The sequence below is a fragment of the Oryctolagus cuniculus genome, chromosome 2, assembly GCF_964237555.1.
Source record: "Oryctolagus cuniculus chromosome 2, mOryCun1.1, whole genome shotgun sequence".
In the NCBI taxonomy this organism is placed as follows: Eukaryota; Metazoa; Chordata; class Mammalia; order Lagomorpha; family Leporidae; genus Oryctolagus; species Oryctolagus cuniculus.
Genome location: NC_091433.1, coordinates 3,834,701 through 3,847,860, shown reverse-complemented (window position 1 = coordinate 3,847,860; position 13,160 = coordinate 3,834,701). Strand labels below are relative to the sequence as shown.

Here is a 13,160-nt window from a genome sequence, read left to right as displayed (position 1 = left end):
TCTGTGGGACGTGTTCTGCCCTTCTAGGGGACTGGAGACCTGCAGACCAAGGAGCTGGGACGGGTGACCAGGAAGAGCCAGCGCCGGCTCCCCATCCATGGCAGGGTCCTGGCACCATGATGTAAGATCCCAGGAGCTGGGGCCGGCGCTGTGGTGTAGCGGGTAAAGCTGCCACCTGCAGCGCTGGCATCCCACATGGGCACCGGTTCCAGTCCCAGCTGCTCCACTTCTGATCCAGCTCCCTGCTGATGTACCTGGGGAAGCAGCAGAAGATGGCCCAAGTCCTTGGACCCCTGCACCCACGTGGGAGACCAGGAAGAAGCTCCTGGCTCCTGGCTTCGGATCGGCACAGCTCCGGCCATTGCAGCCATCTGGGGAGCGAACCAGCAGATAGAGGATGTCTCTCTCTGCCTCTCTGTCACTCTGCCTTTCAAACAAACAAATAAATCTTAAAAAAAAAAAAAAGATTCCAGGAGGTCACAAATGTTTAGCAGGGATATCTCTCCCATCCCCTACACTGCACCTGCTGCAGGGTATGGCTTTCCCACCCGTCTCCCACAGAGGCACCTGCTGCCGGCCAGCCCCGTGCCCTCCCTCCCGCTCCCCTACAGTCACGTCAGGAGCAGCCCACGCTGCTCAGCACTTCCTGTGCCGGACGGTTTCTCCAGCAACCCCAGGGCACATCACGAGCTGTGCTCAGCCTGTGGTGGGTTGGGGGAAGACCTGAGGCCCTGGGACAAGCGGCCTCCGGGATCTGCCCATGACCTTGCGTGTCTGTGAGTCTGTCTGGGGAAGGGGTGAGTGCTGCAGGTGGTGCAGAGGGACAAAGTACAAGGGCATTTTGCTTCCAGGCGACGGGTCCCGCGAGCCTCAAAGGGCAGGAGGGGTTGCACATGGGGGGAGCCATGAGAAAGGCAGGGCCGGGGACTGCTGCTCTGTCTGGGGAATACCTGGGGCTGGGATGTGGCTGTGGGGCTGGGGAGAGAGGAGGAGGGGACACGGGAGCCGTGGCAAAGCTCTGGCGCCAGGGAAGGAGTTCAGCTGTGCCCTGCAGGTAGCAGGGGGGCAGATACAAGGAGTATTTTTGCACACAGGAGTGACAAAAAAGTGTCACCCATCTAAAGAAAGACAAGTTTGACGACTCGAGCTGGGAGGCGAGAAGACAGGGGCAAGACAGCTGCTCCAAGGTGCAGACGAGGGCTGTCATGGACGGCAGAGGAGGCTCCGCCCCTCCATCAGACACAAGGCAACCAAGCGTCCACCAGGTCCCAGCCCCCGCCAGAACCAACAACTCGCAGCAATGCAGCCAGCACTCTGCGGGCAGCAGGAAGGGATGGCGACCCAGGGATGGGCAGACCTGGAAGACCCCAGGGGGGCTGGGAAGGAGAGAGGGCTATGGGCAGGGCGCCCGCGGGGAGGGGTGCTGGCAGAGCCCAGGACGTCGGAGCAGGTGCAGTGAACGTGTTTGCGCAGAGCAGTGTGGGCCGCACAGACCAGACGCCAGCGAGGACCAGGCTGTCCGCTCCTGTTGTCCAGCACCGTGTCTTCCGGGGACGCTGCCGGAACAGTGCAAGCCAAACTCCCCGCTTCCACAAAGCCCCAGAGGAACACACCTGTGGGCCAGGTAAGACACACCTGGCCCCTTAGTGCCCAGAACTCAGCTTTGAGGGAGACCAGTGCGACTCATTTCCCAAACACCTTCTAGGCGCCAGGGCCCATGTTAGGTGACGTAAGGCAGAGTCCTTGGCTCCAAGGGGCCTGTGGTCTCGGGGGAATGATCCACGGACATGGGATGGCCCCATGTGAGATGGGCGGCTCCGTACAGGCGGCCTTTGGGGCCATGTTTCCTGTCTGTCTCACCCTCAGGCTGTGGGTGCTCTGAGGACAGAACCCCTCTGGCTCCAGCACCAACGGCGGAGCCCGGCACAGAGTGGCTGCTCGGGGCATGCCCACCCAATGGGCTGGGATTCACAGGGGGTCCCGGGCGGAGGAGGACTCGGGGAGTCTGCCAGGCTCCAGTCCTTTGGTCCAAGCAACAGCTAACTCACGGCCCGTGTCTCTCCGAGAGCCCTGGAGGCAGACCGCGCTCTGTGTCTCTGGCCTGCACTGTGACACTTAACCCCCACACGTGGGCATCGCTGTACACGTGCTCTCGCCGGGAGTCCTGGGTGGGCCTGGGCTCGCGCGGGCCCCCCTGCTGGGCATCTCACACACGCCACGACGGCTCTGGGTCTCGCAGCGTGGCGTCTCTCTCAGCAGCCACACACGGAAGCCAGGACGGTTCCCGGTGTGCGGCCAAGCGCTGGGTTCCGTGTAGTGAGCGAGCTGCCCCAGCGTCGCACGGCAAGGCGGGGCTGGGATTCGCACCTGGCTCTGCCTGGCTCTGAGTCTGGCGGGAGCTGCGGCGACCATGCCAGGCTCACTCCGAGCATGGGTTCCGAGCGTGGTTTGAGCGCCGCCTGAAGCTTCCAGTGGCACAGCTGCGTCCTCACTGCCAGCTGCTGCCAGGGCGGAGACGGAATCAGACTCTGGGGCTCAGAGGCGGGGCCTCGGGAGCTCACCTCGTGCTGACCGAATCCTGGGGGCTAAGGAGAGGGCAGAGGGCGTCCCAGTGACGGAGGACATTCTCAGAGGGAGGCAGAGGCCGAGTGGGCAAGGAGAGCGGAGCCCCATGGGGACAGGCACAGGGGAGCAGTGAGGGGGAGGGGTGGGGCGCCAGGCCTGGGGCCCCATTTTCCTCACTGTTCCTGGCAGAGGCTTGGGGAGCCCTGGCGCCCGTGGGAAGTCACCCCAGGGCAGGTCAGCACCTGGGCAGGAGGGAGGCTCTGTGGGGCTGAGCTCACAGGCAGCCCATGGCCGGGCTATTGGGAGAAGCACCCTACACCCCGCCTGTCCATTACATCATAAAAGTGGTTTCCATGGCACCTACTGAGCCCCAGCTGAGCAGGGTCCTGTGACCCAGAGATGACGGGGTGTGGTCCTGGCCTAGGGGTCCCGGTCTGTGCAGGAGACTGGGGTGGGGGCAGGCTAGGGGAGGCCTGAGACAGGCCTAGGGCTCCTCAGGAGCTAGGAGAGCTGGCGTAGGGGAGGCGAAGGGGGCTGGGCAGGGATGCAGCACCGTGGGGGGAGAGTCAGACACACAGGGGAGGGTCCCCAGCTGCAGCTGGGTCCAGAGGCTGGGGAGGCAGAACCACCCACAGGAGGAAGGTGACGACCTCACGGAGTGGAACTTCCTGTCCCCGAGCGTGTCTCCCTGTAAGGTCTGAGTGTTTATAATCATTTGGATTCTGAAACAGTCATAGCGGCCCCCAAAGGGCAGAACAGAAATGCTGCTCCAATGCGGTCCCCCCAGACCGGAGGGCAGGGCAGACTGCCACCCGCCACGAGGAGATGAAGCCGCCAACACCAGGCAGCGGCCAGCGCCCTGCTAACAGCCCGGGGAAGCAGCGGAAGGCGGCCCAAGTGCGTGGCCCCTGCACCCACACTGGGAGACCCAGCCCCGGCTGTTGAGGCCATGTGGGAGTGAACCAGTGGGTGCAAAACCTCTCTCGCGCTCTGCCACTCTGCCTTGCAAATAAATAATAGCTCTGAAGAGAGGAATGAGACGACGGGGAGTGAAACAGACTAAACACCCGTCCTGTGTGAGTCCAGACAGGCAAATCCACGGAGACAGAACCGGCAGAGAAGCTGCTGGGCGTCCCGGGGTGGGTGGGTGGGGAGGGGGCGGAGTCCCTCCCTAGGGTGATGACAGTGCCCGGAAATCAGTGGTGACAGGTAGACGGCGTCGTGGGGTTGCTGAAGCCACTGAGCTGTGCGCTCTAAAACCGTTCACACGGTGCATTTGACACGGCGCTTCATTTACTCCAACAGCCAGGGCCAGACCAGGCTGGAGCCAGGAGCTTCATCTGGGTCTCCCACGCGGGTGCAGGGGCCCACGTACAAGGTCCACCTTCTGCTGCCTTTCCCAGGTGCATTAACAGGGAGCTGGCTCGGAAGTGGAGCAGTGTAGACTTGAACTGGTGCCCATAAGGGAAGCCACTGTCACAGGCGCTGGTTTCACCCACTGTGCCACAACTCTGGCCCTGGCCTCAATGTGTTACAAAGCTTGGTTGGGTCCACGGAGCGCCTGGAGCCTGTGGCCTGGAGACCGCATTTCTGAGCCAGAGAAAGAGCTGAATAAACGGTTTCTACAAAGAACATCCCACGACATCCCGTCTGCCCGCGCTCAGCCACAGTCTCCCCCCTCGGCAGACGTGAGTGCCTTCTCCGTGCCTGTGCCACTGGGGAAAGGCACAGAGGCCCCCGCTCCTCGCCAGCGACCACATGGTGGGAGGCGGCGGTGGCGGCGAGCAGGTGCATGTCTCAGGGTGCAGTGAATGACCAGCAAGCGGGGCAGAGAGCCAGTGCCTGGCACAGTCTCCCCCAGCCAGCTGTGCATGGAGGCAGGGGACCGGTCAAGGAGACCTCTGCATCATCAGGGCTCAAAACGGGCGTGACGGCCACGCGGGTCCAAAGCCCAGTGTCCTCCAGATCTTGCCCCCCACTGACCTCTCTCCAAAACGACCACACTCAGCCCCTCCAGGGCTTCCTGCCTCTGGCCCTCGCCCATTGTGCTCCTTCTGTCTGGAACATTCTCTATTGCTTGCTAACCCTGCCCTTTGCCCGGTAACTCCAACCCCAACTTCACACTTCAGTGTAGACGTGGCTTCCTCCAGGAAGCCTTCCTCGCCTACACGGCCCACCTTCTCCCCAGCACCTGCCGGGGCCAGGTGCCACCCTGGGTACCCATTGTGGGACGTCACAATGCGACTCCCGCTCTCCGTCACGGTGCAACTCCCGCTCTCCGTCCCTATTTCTCCAGGGCAGGACACCTGCCTCTCTCCTCCCTGAGCCCCGTCACAGTTCCTCGGAGGCATCTGCAAATCTGGCGACATCAAATAAATGCCCGAAAGCTGCAGTATTAAGAAACATAACGTTTACAGTCTTCTATAAGCGGTAAATGTTCATGATACACCTGATAATTTAATTCAGACTGAGCCCATTAAATCAAAAATAAAAATAAAAACCTTTTCCCAAATTACTCCAAAACAACATTTGTTTTATTTTCACTGGGCGTCTGTCACGTGCAGGGTCCTGGACTACCAACTGCAAGGCATCCATCACACAAGGTCAAAGGTGAAGCAGCAGACAAAGCCTCTGGCCGGCTCGCGGCCTCCGTCTCTCATGGACACACACCCCGGCCCACAGCTACCTTGGACAGCGGCAGCAACGCGAGTCCCCAAGTCCCCGCGCGCCAGGATGATGAAGCGCCTTTGTTTGCTCTGGGGCAGCCAGCGCCTGTCCACTGAGGGTCACGGAGCAGGGAGGTCCCCCTGAGGGGTGGGGACCACAGGGAGCTGGGGGCGCCAGCATGGGCTGAAGCCAGCACATCCTCCCACTGCCCCGTGATAAGCCAGCAGCCCTGCCCCCACCGTCCCGCGAGGCCAGCATCGGCGCCATGCACCTGACACACAGCCACGACGCCCAGGAGCCCTTCTCAAACTGTGTTTCCCCTATAGCAGTGTGATGTGCCCCTGCAAGACATTTGGGGAAATAAAGACCAAAAATAAAATAAAATAAAAAAAGCCGCCCTTCCCAGAACTGTGTGTGCACGTGTTTTGAACAGAATTGAAATAATAAAATTTCACGGGGCTTTTTTTTCTTTCCCCTTTGCACTTAGCCTTGTAAGATTTCCCCAAAGGGTCGTCTTTCCAGCAGCCTTTGTTAACCGTCGCATAATCTGCCCATCCGTCACCGAGCGCCCGCCTCCTGGCGCTGTCCTTGGTGCCCGCCGGAGCAGCATGCGTGGGGGCAGGGTGAAGGGCCCGTATTTCACCGAGCGGACGGATCATCATTTACCTAAGGACTTCCTAGTCACCTGCGGCCGTAAGTCACCTGCGTGGGACTGCGCCGTGCTCTTAGGGGCGCCTCGGCGGCCAAGGAGGAGGCCCCAGAGGGGCCGTCCCGAGTCACAGGGGGTGGACGGTTTCCAGGCTGGGTTGTCTGCCAGTGGACATTGTTTTCAAGCCAATTATCGGCAGGATTTTAAACCCTGCAAGTTAACATAAATACTCCTTGTTCCCAAGCCCAACAACCGACGTAGGCAGGGTTTCAATTCTGTTTGGCCAAAGCCAGCAGAGAGCTTCCTTGGGGAATAACCGTTCGTTCCCTCGACGTTTATGCCCGCGTGAAATATGTACTTTTCAGGAACCCAGAGAATCGGCTCCAAAGTGAATTGTGCTTTAATGACAGACTCGTGCTGGACGCCAACGGGCAGAGGAACGGGAAACGTACAGTCCACTTCTCCCAGGCAAGAAAACAAGGGGAGAGGCCTGGGGAGGCGGAGCTTCTACAAACTCAGCACATGCTGAGCCCATGCTCCGTGGGAGCCAGCACTACAAGGCACTGGGGACATTCTCTGCATGTCCCACCACACCCATGGGAGCCAGCTGAAGGCTCAAGAGCTCGAGCCAATCAGCTACGTTCTTTGTAATTCATCAAGCATGTAAGGCACTAGGGCGCTGGGAGCTGCTGTGACAATAACCAGCGTGTGATGGGGGCCACCCACGCTAAGCCCCAGCCCCGGGATGGGGCATCGCTGACGGCGTCTTCACGCTAGCGTTATAACCTCCTGAATGTTTGCAGCCTTGAGATGTTTTGTTCCTGTCTCTGTCACACCCAGGTGGTACTTCTAGGCATGATGACATGGGTTGATAGGGAAGTGCCTGGCCCCCAACAGAGGGGGCCAGGGCTGGGGGTCCCGTGACCGCTGTGCCACGGACCTGGCTCAAGGCACCTGCTCTCTCTGGGCCCCAGAGTCCTCCCCGACTCGGCAGGACGTCTGATCTCAAGATGTCTGGGCACCTCCCATACCTTTGTCAGAGGCCAACAGCAGGAGCCAGCACCACGGGGGGCTTCTCTGTGCCGCGTGCTGTGTCAGTCACTACGTCCCCTGCACCCTTTCTCTTCAGCTGACCTCTCCCAGAGCTGGTGCAGTCTCAGGTCCAGGCTCTGTGCTCTGTGCACCTTGAAGCACTGGACAGTGCTTGCCTCAGTCAACGTGTGTCTGAGCAGCTCCCCTGCGGAGTCACAGCGTTGCACATGGGGGACACGGGGCCAGGGACATCTGGACCCACCAGGCACCGGTCCCGTTGGCGCCCTTGGGCTCCCTCCAGACCTGGGCTGCTCCCTGCTAGCATATGGCACAAGTGTCTACGTTGTGGAGTCGCAGCTGTTCCAGCATCTGTCTCCCCGCGCAACCACGTGAGCCCCTTGAGGTCAGGAACCAAGTGCGGTCTCATCGCTGCGATCCGGGATGCCTGGCATGGGCCTGGGAAGTGCCCCAGGAAAACATCAGTGGGAGAAGAGAGTGGGAGGGAGAGGAGAGAGAAGGGGACAAAGCCGGCAGGGAAGGGGTGGGCATTGCGCCTGGCGGTTAAGACACTGCTTGGAATGCCTGCATCTCACACGACAGAGCCCGGGGTAAGCCCCGGCTCCATTCTCAATTTCAGCTTCTCCCACCCTGGGAGGCAGCAGTGAGGGTTCAAGTCCTGGGGCCCCTGCCACTCATGTGGGAGACCAGATGGAGTTCCAGCTCCCGGCTTTGGCCTGACCCAGCCCCGGCTGTGATGGGTATCTGGAGAGTGACCGGCAGATGGAAGCCCCCTGTCTGTTTCTCCGTCTTCCAAATAAATGCCATAAATAAATTTAAACAATTTTAAAAGACGGGAGGGACAGCCCTGGCCAGGCACACGTCAGTGTCTTATGCGTCAGGATGCCAACCATTTGGGCCCGACTGGCAGAGCCACAGTGGGAGTGGGGGGCCTGGCTCTGGTCACAGAGTGGCAGCGCCACGCCCCAGCTCCTGCAGGTCCCGAGCCACGCGTGTCAGGCCCAGCCGGAAAGGAAGTCCCACGGCTGTACCTGGGCTGGAAACCCCCCTGGCACCAGCCGCCGGACTCTCAGTGCAGGCTGCATGGCTGGTGTGTTCCCACAAGCTGGAGGTTTGTGTCCAGGGCAAGGGGGTGAGAACCCGACAGCCTCTCGGCTCATCTCGCGTCACGGAGACGCGGCGTGGGTCGAGCGGCGTCAGTGTTCTCATTTCTCGGAAGAGGAGCGGAGGCCTGGAAGCAGGAGCGCTTTTCCCCGACATCGGGCAGCTCCAAGAGGCTGCACGGACCCGAAGAGCTGCCCTCTGCGTCTGAAGCCCAGGTTTCCACTCTGCAAACGCCGTGCCTGGCCGTCCTCTCACGAGCACCAGGACGTCTGCCCACTCTCGACGGGGCGGGGGGAGCACCAGGACGTCTGCCCGCCCTCGACGGGGGGGGGGGGGGGGGGCACCAGGACGTCTGCCCACTCTGGACAGGGGTTCCCTCTTGTCTGGCCCTGCCTCTTCCAGGAAGCCTTCTCAGATGCTTCCCTCTCCGTGGATCCAGAGTGGTCGAGTGTCACAAGGAACCGCCTGTCCGCGTTGTCACTGCCTCCTGCCGTGGCACCTCCGCCCTCTCTTCACTCACTCAGGAACACCTACAGAAGGGGGAGGCGAGGGAACTGTGCTCGCCCACACAGAACCAGGTGAGATGCCGGGCAGAGATGCACCTGCTGCCTACTTGGAGAGAATTGCCCACGACTCCAAGGGCACAGCTCGTTCCAACACCCCTCCCCCACGCTGCCTCCCATGCCTGTCCTCCGAGCCCAGCACAGCAGGTGCAACGTGCTGGCCCTCCAGGGATTCACACGTGGCCACCCGTCTTCACAGACAGATGAACTGTGTCTTCAGTTCATGGCTGAATGCCCCAGACAGCAGAAGAGGGCGGCCTTTCCACTCCAGCTCATTCTGCCAGGCTGGGTTCCCTTATCGGATCCAGACAGCAAGAGGGGAGGCAGGGCAGGGAGAGGGAGGCGGCTGGGATGGGGGGGGGGTGTAAAGGGACAGCTCCCAGAAGCTGCCCAGGGCTCCCAGCCACCAGACCCGAGGGGCCCCAGGTGACCTGCCTGAAGGTGGGCACCAGACTGCTGTGGGGAGGGGGCCCAATGTTTGAAGTCCAGAGAGCTGGACTTCAGTCCCAGCTCTGTAGCAAGCCTGTTTCTCCACACAGGAGAGCACTACAGGCTTTGTGTATGTATGCAAGGCAGAGCAACAGAGAGAGGGAGAGACAGAGATACATCTCCCGTCTGCTGGCTCACTCCCCAAATGGCCACAACAGCCAGGGCTGGGCCAGGTCAAAGCCAGGAGCGTGGAGCTCCATGCTGGTCGCTCATGTGGGTGTAGGGCCCCAGGCACGTGGGCCGTCCTCCGCCGCCTCCCCAGGAGCATCAGCGGGGAGCTGGATCAAAGGCAGAGCAGTTGACACTCAGACCTGCCCTCCAGTACAGGGTGCCGGGATTGCAAGTGGTGGCTTAACCCACTGCACCACAATGCCAGCCCCTACCAGTCTCAAGTTCTTAGAGTTTAATGAGATGATGCTTTTACGACTTGTAGCACAGCCGCTGGCATACGGCAGGTACTTAGTAAGTGGCAGGAGGCTGGCGCTGTGGCATAGCAGGTAAAGCCACTGCCTGCAGTGCTGGCATCCCATGTGGGCACTGGTTCAGGTCCCAGCTACTCCACTTCCGATCCCGCTCTCTGCTATGCCCTGGGAAAGCAGTAGAAGATGGCCCAAGTGCTTGGGCCCCTGCACCCGCATGGCAGACCTGGAAGAAGCTCCTGGCTCCTGGCTTCGGATCAGCGCAGCTCCAGCCGTTGCAGCCAATCGGGGAGTGAACTAGCAGATGGAAGACCTCCCCCCGCCCCCCTGCCCCTCTGCCTCTCTGTCTCTGTAACTGTACCTTTCGAATAAATAAATAAATAAACCTTGAAAACAGTGTCAGAGTCTCATCACTATTTGAGTGTCATCTTTCCGATCTCTGCTCTGTTGTTTTCCTACATGACCCCCAGGGCCAGGCGTGAGCAGCCCTGGGCTCCCAGCCCCCTGGCCAGTACCCCACCTCCCTACACCCGGTTTTCCCATTGCACAGTGGGGCTCTCACCGGCGCTGAGGGTGGAGAACGGGGTGCATGCTGGGAAAACGCGCTGCTCAGCACCAGCCTGGACACAGGCATGCTTGTCGCTCCCCTCCCGGGGCTGGGGGGGGGGGGAGGGTGGCTCCCTGCGGAGCCTTGGAGAGGTGCCAAGGCCCCGAGCCTTCCTCAGAGCGAGGACTGTGGTATGAACTCTCCTGACGCCGTCTGCCTGCCCCCCCAACACGCCCACACACTGCCGTCCCCCGAGCCCTGCCCCAGGCACCCCCACCGGCACGACCCCCCCCCCCTCGGGCACTGCCTGTACAGCTGCAGCCACTGAGGGCGGCTGTCCCAGGGCCCCGCAGAAGCCCTGCCTCTATAGTATCTGGTACGGGGGTGAGCTGAGCCGGGCTGGGCAGATGGTGCCTCCCCCAGCAGGGCTGAGGCTCCCATGGGAACTGGCCAGGCAGCAGCCACGTCCCCTCTGGCCTGGACACACAGGGAGGACGCCATTCTCAAGTCTGCCATCCATGCAGCCTGCTCGGGGTGGAGGGCGGCACATGGCAGTGAGCCTGGGGTAGGCGAAAGCCCCTTCAGGACTGACCCAGCCTCCAAACACTCAGGTCCTGGCCAGGAGCCTGGAGGCAGGGGGAGTGGGTGGGGAGGGGTCAGGAGAGGGACAGAGAGGAGGAAGCGGGGGGAGAGAGCCACCTCCTGCCCTGGCCTCCACGGCTGGAGTGCCCACGAAGGCAGGTTGAGCATGTGCCACTTCCCGAGCCCCTGGGCGGCTTCCCCTGCCACCCCTGCCTCAGTTTCCCCATATGCCGCCAGCTGTGATGACTGCGTGACTGCATCACGCAGAGGGAGCGTGGGTAGCGCTGGCCACACGCAGTGTCAGCCGTGACACCAGCGACCCTCAGCCCCTCGCGGAGCGCCATGGTCTACACTGCACAGTCACTGGCAGCAACCAATCTCCCCGCGGGCATCCTTTTATGGGAGAATCCGGCTGCGTTTAGCCATATCAGAAAACAATGTCCACCCCTCTACCGAAGAGCTCAGAGCCCACACCACGCGCCAGGACGCCCAGGCTCGCCGCAGTGGCCTCTGGTAGCAGCCCCATCCGTCCGCCTGCTCCACCGTGAACTCTGCCCACTGCTACGCTGTCCCTGGCACAGCCTCTGCCCCAGCATTTCCTCAGCTACAAACACCTGGCCCTGGTGAGCGGCTCTGTCCTCCTCATCCTGTAGGCAGCCCCCTGGGAGCTGCAGCCTCCCCCTCCCCCAGCCAGGGGCTCCACGCCTCCCTCCCCCAGCCAGGGGCTCCACAACTCCCTCCCCCAGCCGGGGGCTCCACGCCTTCCTTCGCTGGCACCTTGCATCCTGGGTCCTGGGTGCCTGAAGCCCAGGACCAGGGTGTACCTGTAATCAACAGCAATGGCACTGATAACAGTAACTGTCGGCTACTGCTGGGTCCTGGCACTGATGAGCCCGACACCACGCCGCGTCCTCCACAGCCTCAGAGCAGCACAGTGCGTGCCCCGGAGTGCAGCTGGGGCCTCCCCTGTCCGGGTTCACACTGCAGCCCCCACCCTGCCGTCTGGCGAGTTCTGAACTGCCCTGGGCCTTGGCTTCCCCAGCTGGAGACGCTGGTGCCTTCCGCACACGGGACGCCCAGGATGAGGGGCGGCTGTGCCTGAGCTTGTGCAGCTTTCTCTCACGTGGGCTCCACGAGGAAAGCATGTTCCAGACGAAGCGGCCAAGGCTCGGAGGGTGAGACGCCCAGGGCTCCACGGGGACAGGCGCCCCAGGGTCAGGGCCGGGCTGCTCAGCCCGAAGCCCGCCTGCGGCACTGCCCTGGAGCTGCCCCTGCATCAGTGCGTGGTCCCTGGGAGTCCTGGAACTGCGGGACCGCAGGGCACGCCCACTGTCCTTTGAGAGGTCCCCGGGGACGCGTAGGCAGCGTCATCTCTGAGCAGCACTGCCCGGTGAGCTCCGGGGGCAGGGCCACGGCTGCCTCATTCACGGCTGTGCCCTGCAGGGGCGGGGCGCCCACTGACTGTTGGGGATATGGCACCCCCAATTCCTGCTGGCATCCTGTGAACAAGACTTCCGAGCACATGGGGCCCCAGGGCTGGGCCAGACTCCCAGCTGGGCTCAGCAGCCTCCAGCCGGCCGGCTGGCCTGTGCATTTGACACACATTCCTGCAGCACGAGGTCTCCTTGTCCAGACTGAGGAAGGCGGGGCTCTCCCATGGGCGGGTGGAGCCCCCAGGGCCCTTTCTGCGCTGGTCTCTGCACATCAGGGAATGGGATTTACCGCTGCAGAGCGAGTCGTGGGCTGTGCCGAGCCAGGGCCCTCAGTGCAGGGTGTGGAAGGAGACGACCAGAAAGCAAGGTTTGCTCAAGTTCAAAGCTACCCTCAAGAATACCGAGCCGCAGGCCGTTTGGGGTTGAACTCACACCACCACCAAATGGCCCAGAACCCGCCAGGCGATGTCTGAACACACAGGGACCCTGGTGCTCCTGACAAGACAGGGCCAGTGGCGCTGCCTGTACCCCTGGTCCAACAGCACCCCTGATGTCCTCAGGCTGAAGCTGGGACACATAGGATCCCGTAGGTAAAGCCCCATGAGCCGAGATGACCCGGGACCCAGAACAACCCTTCACGCGGGGAGCCACCAGACAAGCCCATCGGCAGGGGTGGGCTCCCCAAGAACGTACAGTAGCAGAACTGCTGGATGGAGACCACGGAGCAGACGCTTAGGGTGGTTGGAGCCTCGTGCAACTCCCACAAGCGTCGCAGGGGACCAGGAACTCTGCACACAGCCCTCTGAGCCGTCTCACTTCACCTCCAGGTCATTTTAGGTGGGGGGTGTTATTGCAATGTCCACTTTAAAGAGGATGAAATCAAGGCACAGAAAGATCACAGGACTTGCATTCGAACCCCAACAACCTGGCTACTGTGCTTCCATGCCGCAAAAAACAGTGACCTTGAAGATCAATGTGAAGGTTACGTGAAATACAGCCTAGTGACGTGGAGTTCGAGAAAACGCAAAGAGAGGTCACGAAACGCTAAGGGAAAAAAAGGAGGCGGCGGCTTCACCCGCTACACCACGACAC

At 61.7% G+C, this 13,160-nt stretch overlaps 1 protein-coding gene and 2 long non-coding RNA genes across 14 annotated transcripts in view; 1 reads left to right on the top strand and 2 right to left on the bottom strand.

Annotated features, from left to right (window-relative positions):
* C2H4orf50 (chromosome 2 C4orf50 homolog) overlaps positions 1-13,160 on the bottom strand; it is an 84,024-nt gene that overhangs the window by 17,575 nt on the left and 53,289 nt on the right. The gene's annotated exons all lie outside the window — the stretch shown is intronic.
* LOC138848430 (uncharacterized) lies at positions 1,037-3,681 on the bottom strand. Its single transcript, XR_011386188.1, has 2 exons — positions 2,808-3,681; positions 1,037-2,585 (listed from the first exon to the last, which is right to left on the bottom strand). It is a non-coding gene; the product is annotated as an uncharacterized lncRNA (long non-coding RNA).
* On the top strand, positions 2,956-8,324 carry LOC138848428 (uncharacterized). Of its 8 annotated transcripts, XR_011386181.1 has the most exons (6): positions 2,956-3,260; positions 3,353-3,641; positions 3,871-3,968; positions 4,862-4,995; positions 5,130-5,925; positions 6,247-8,324. It is a non-coding gene; the product is annotated as an uncharacterized lncRNA (long non-coding RNA). The 8 variants fall into 8 exon arrangements; XR_011386183.1 differs by lacking the exon at positions 3,353-3,641 and having other exon boundaries at positions 3,871-4,353; XR_011386179.1 differs by lacking the exon at positions 3,353-3,641 and having other exon boundaries at positions 2,957-3,260.